The sequence below is a fragment of the Macaca nemestrina genome, chromosome 17 (genome assembly GCF_043159975.1).
Source record: "Macaca nemestrina isolate mMacNem1 chromosome 17, mMacNem.hap1, whole genome shotgun sequence".
NCBI lineage: Eukaryota > Metazoa > Chordata > Mammalia > Primates > Cercopithecidae > Macaca > Macaca nemestrina.
The window spans coordinates 11,776,272-11,782,271 of NC_092141.1; positions in this window are offsets into that span (position 1 = coordinate 11,776,272).

The window sequence follows — 6,000 nt, forward strand, 5'->3', positions numbered from 1 at the left end:
AGTAAATATATCAATAAGTATGTTACACTAGGTGGTGGGACTCTATCTGATTTATAGTGATTTATTTATATTTCTTTATATTTTCTATCACTTCTAAGCATATATTATGCCTATGTTCAGGAAAAAAATCAGTATTTGTCAAGTTACCAATATCATAGGATCATTATATATAAATCTATAATAAATGTATATATGTATCAAATGTGTGTACATAGATCGTCCCTGACTTATGGTGGTTTGATTTATGACTCTTTGACTTTACAAGGGTATGAAAGTAATACATGTTCAGTAGAAAGTGTACTTTGAATTTTGACTTTTTCCCGGGCTAGCCTTACACGGTACAATACGGTCTCATGATGCTGGGCAGCGGCCAGGAGCCACAGGTCCCAGTCAGGACCACCATCACAAGCGCAAACAACCAATTCAAAGGCAAACAACCAATTCTGTTCTCTACAGTGTACTGTTTTCAACAAATCACATAAGACATTCAACACTTTATTAGAAAATATGGCTTTGCGATAGGTAATTTTGCCCAACTGCAGGCTAATGTAAGTGTTCTGAGCACGTTTAAGGTAGGCTGGGCTAAGCTGTGATGCTCAGACGTTTAGGTGTATTCGGTGCATTTTTGACTTACAATATTTTCAACATATTTAATGAGTTTATCATGAGGAATACCCATCAAAAGTGGAGAGCATCTGTGCATGCATGCGTGCGTTCGTGTATGTGTGTATGTGTAACTAAATGACTGGAAGAAAACTACCCAAATTGCTAACGGTGTTAGTGAATCTTGGTCATTTTTAAATTTCTTTTTACTTTAATGTAGTTCCCAATTTTCCATAATAAGCATGCATTACTTTTTTAATGGAAAAAACAAAATTCATTCTTTTAATATTGAAAAGAAGCGAGGTTGGAGGGCTCACTTTGAACAAAGATGCCACACCTTTCTGAAAATGGAGCAGCAAATGTTTTGGCCATTCTCCAGCAGGGCCTTCTACATAAAGAAGCCACAATACTCATATGGAGGTTGGCTTAAATTAGGAAAACTCAGGGGAACTGGGAGCAACTCTACTGAGCATCCACCTTAAGGTGGATCTTTGCCCCCTTTTACTTTGTTTTCCAGGGCAGGGCTTTTATCACTGGATAATTAGCTCTGCCTTTTATATGAAGTACTTCTAGCTGTGACTGGGGAATTGGCAGATTAGGGGGTTGCAACAGGGCCAGGTGGGCTGGGTGAATGTCATGCCCTCTCTAGTCTGTCTAGACCCCATCACTCCCTACTGGATTCCTTATAAGTCAATTACTACTGCCTTTAAAAAGAATTCCTGGCTGGGTGCAGTGGCTCACACCTGTAATCCCAGCACTTTGAGAGGTCGAGGCAGGTGGATGACCTGAGGTCGGGAATTCGAGACCAGCCTGCCCAACAGGGTGAACCACGTTTCTGTGAAAAATACAAGATTAGCTGGGCATGATGGTGCATGCCTGTAATCCCAGCTACTGGGGAGGCTAAGGCAGGAGAATTGCTTGAACCCGGGAGGTGGAGGTTGCAGAGAGCCAAGATTACGCCACTGCACTCCAGCCTGGGCAACAAAAGTGAAACTTCATCTCAAAAAAAAAAAAAAAGCATTTTTATGCTATATCTAATCTTAGCCTAATATCATATTTGTTAGAGCCTTTAGGAGGTGGTGAGTAACTACGTCAAATTAGAGAACATAAGTCCCATCTAGATAGAAAGAGCTGTATTTCTCAGCTGCAGCCAATCATTATAATACAGAACTGCCAGCCCAGAGTAGCCTCTATTTTATATTTTTAAAGGATTAAAAGACACTGATTTTTAACTTATGTTAATACATTTGAAAAGAAAACACTTTCTGGGCCAATGAGTTCTGGCTAAATACAATAGCTTTGTGAGCCATGATTTGACTAGTCAACTAAAAAAAATACATGACCTCCAAGTCAAATAGTCAGTACTAGGATTCCTTGTTTTCCCATATCTGTAGCAGCTCTTACCCACTGATACTGAGTACTATGCATAGCACCTATAATTCTGAAAAATAGGTCTGGCGGCACGCATAAATGAGTAACATCTTGACGCAAAAAGAATGGTCAGGACATTTCAAGAACACACAAGATCACAGACCAGAATTGTTAGAGATAAACATCTCCTTTGGATATTGAAAATTGTGGATGCAATCACACTTCCTGGTAGGTCATGAGATTTAGGTTTTTACAGTATAAAGTGCTGGCTACATAAAGGGTCATTATACAATACTGAACAGAGCATAATCTATATGAGCCTTTGATAGAGTTTTGAGCTGGCCTTGAGACATTTTGCTTACTTCCAGGATGCCCTTTTAACAGACCAGTAAAGCTTTGGAAGATTCTGAGCCGGACCAGTCTTTGTTTTCACTGTGTAGCTGTGAGACTCCTGGGAAGCTATGTCACCAAGAAAAAGTCATTGTAGCAGTAAATTGAAATCATGTCAAAATATAGCAGAAAGGGAAAGATGAAATACCAAATCCCAAACATCTAAATCTCTCCTCAAACTGCCACATCTAACTGCAATATCTTAGAGGGAGATATATGCAACCAGAAGAGAACAAAGTAAAGAAGCATTTATGATTATCTAGGGCAATGTAGAATTTTAGTGAACTAAATTTAATCAGAACACTCGGGCCTTAATAGATCTAGGCAATTCCATTTCAAGGCATGTTCCAGGTGAGCTTATGCTAACCATGGGGGACAAAGCTCTCAAAGGAAGAAAGGCCAAATAGAAAAAAAAAAAAAAAAAAAGTAAAGGCAAAAAGGTTGGCCTTTCTTCTAGAAAAGAATAGCTCCATCCCAGTCTCATTTATCCAATTTTAGCCAGCAAGCATGTTCAACAAGTATTTGTGTTGGGGAAGTGGGATTGGAGGGAAGATGGCAGAGTGCACTGTGGAGAGCCAAAGTGAAATTATCAGAGGTGTTTGAACCACAGTAACTCCATCTTGAGTAGGGGCTGGGGAAAATGAAGCTGAAACCTGCTGGGCTGCATTCCCAGGAGGTTAAGGCATTCTAAGTCACAGGACGAGACAGGAGGTCAACACGAGATACAGGTCATAAACACCTCGCTGATAAAATAGGTTGCAGTAAAGAAGCCAGCCAAAACCCATGTAAACCAAGATGGCAACAAGAGTGCCCTCCGGTCCTCGTTGCTACACTCCCACCAGTGCCATGGCAGTTTACAAATACCATGACAATGTCAGGAAGTTACCCTATATGGTCTAAAAAGGGAAGGCATGAATAATCCACCCCTTGTTTAGCATAAAATGAAAAAATAACCATTAAAATGGACAACCAGCAGCCCTTGGGGCTGCTCTGCCAATGGGGTAGCCAGTCCTTTACTTTCTTAATACACTTTTTTTCATTTTACTCTATGGACTTGCCTTGAATTTTTTCTTGCACAAAATCTAAGAAATGCTCCCTTGGGATCTGGATCAGGACCCCTTTCCAGTAACAAAATGGAGTTGGTTGGCCCTTCTTTCCCCTGAGAGCAATCCTTACCCTCTCTTCTCCTCTGGACAAGTGAAGGAAGAGTGTCTCTTGTGGTTCACTCAAAGTTCAACCTCTTTAAAAGTTCCAGCCCCCTAGGACTGGGACTGTGTCCAGGAACTTGTCCAATCCAGATCAGAGGTTCTCCTGTTTTCCATGGGGCACAAGAGGAAGAGAGACTATTTAGAGAGGAGCTGTGCGCTTCCCCTCTCTTGGAGGCCCCACATTCTCATATTTTCCTGTTAACTTATCAGCTCAACTTGAGCTTAGGGTCAACTACTGGGTGCTGCTGTGCTTTTGTTGGAAAATCAGTGAAGTCTAGAGAAATCCCACAGTTTTGGCAATACCTTCATGGACTGCCTTCTCAGCTGTGCAGATCTCCTCTGACCCCACGAGGATCAATAAAGAGAGCAACTCACCCCTCACTGCTACTGTGATTGTCTCTTTGATTTTGCTCTCAGAATCTGATGAAAAACGTAAACCTAAGACTGTGAAAATTAGGTTTGCCTCCAGGCCACATTAAGCCAAGCATCATTGTCTCTTCTGTTTCTCCACATAAATTACAATCAGCTCCAACTCCAAATAAGCTCACCAGACAAGTGTGTACAATATGCACCAGAAAACAATCTGACAATCTAGCCCAGAGAGAGCAGCATCTTCCATTTTAAATGTACAAACTTGCTGCCATCCTATGAGGTTTCATTCACATGCTGGGCCTTGTCGCTCCCACTGAAAAAGACAAAATCTTCCTGTCTTTGTATTTGCCAGGGTGCTGGTCAACACATGTGGGTTGTCTGTGTCATCCATGACTTGTGAACATAAAACTCACTTGGAAGAAATCTCACAAAGGGCAGGAGGTAGCACCAGAGAGTGGTAAGGGCTTTGGCTCCAGAACCAGGCCATTTACTATCTAGAGACCATATATGTAAACTTTTCATGCTTCAGTCAACCCCATCTGTAAAAGGGGATTAGAACTGTCCTCAGTCATAGGGTTTTGTGAGGATGAAATAAGTTACTATGTGTAGAGCACTTAAAAGAGCACTTAGCATAAAGTAACTCAATAAATCTTAGAAGAAATTATTACTTACTTCCCATATAATGGTTGTATATGGCGGGGAGCGGAGGTGGAGGGGGGTGGCGGTAAGCTATATAAATTTCCTCCTGTCTCAAAGAGTGGCCATTCTAAACAATCCTACATTCTTGAAAAACCTAGACATTTGCAATGGTTATACCTCCTGTCAATCAGAAGAACTTTCTAGAGGCTCCCTCATATATTTAAAACATATATGCATATTAGTTACTTTAAGTGGGAGGGTACATCCAGTTCAAGTTAATCCATCTTGGATGGAAACCTGAAAGCAACACATTTCAAGTTTTAAATACATGAGGGAGCCTCTAGAAAGACCTAGAAAAAGTTTCATATATACATATATATGTGTGTGTGTGTGTGTGTGTGTGTTTGTGTATACACAAATATGAAACAATAGGCTTGAAGAAATTGAGTATGAGGCAACAAAGGACAATAATCCCTGCAGTACAAGAAACAGAAGAGATGACCCATATGATTGTCCCAGCCCATTGCCTAGAAAGAGTTTAAAAATGAAAAGACAACCCACAACCTTGGGAACAAAATATTTGTAAATCATATATCTGAGAGAGGACTTGTATCCAGAATATGTAAACAATTCTCAAAAGTAAATAAATTGGCTAGGCACAGTGGTGCATGCCAGTAACCCCAGCACTTTGGGAGGCGGAGGTGGGAGGATTGCTTGAGCCAGGAGTTCAAGCACTCCTTGTTCATGGCACTGCACTCCAGCCTGGCCAACAAAGTAAGACCCTATCTCAAAAAAATAAAAGAAAACAAAAAGGAAATAAACCAAACACCACAACAAAAACACCAAAAAAGGAGGCCAAATACTTGCAAAGACTCTGCAGAAGAAGATATATAGATGTCAAAAAACATGAAAATATGCTCAACATCATTTAGTTGTTCAGGAAATGCAAATTAAAAGCACAATGTTAGATACTACTCCAAACCATTAAAATGAACAAAATTTAAAAGACTAACCATACAAGAGTTGGCAAGGATGTAGAAGAAGTAGAACTCTCATTCACTGCTGGATGGAATGCAAATGGTATAACCGCTTTGGAATATCGTTTGACAGACTTTTTAAAAAAGTGAAACATACATCGATCATATAATCTGGCCAGTCTATTTCTTAGTATTTATGCAAGAAAAATGAAAGTATATGGCCATACAAAAACATGTAATGGGCAACAACTAGAAACAACCCAAATGTTCAACAGATTAATGTATAAATAAGTTATGGTAAATCCATACAATGGCCTAGTATGTAGCAAAAAAAAAAAGAAGAAGAAAGAAATGGACTTTTGATACATGCAGTAACATGTACACATCTCAAAATAATTAGGCTAAGTGACAGAAGCCAGTACTCAGTACATAGTCTGTGA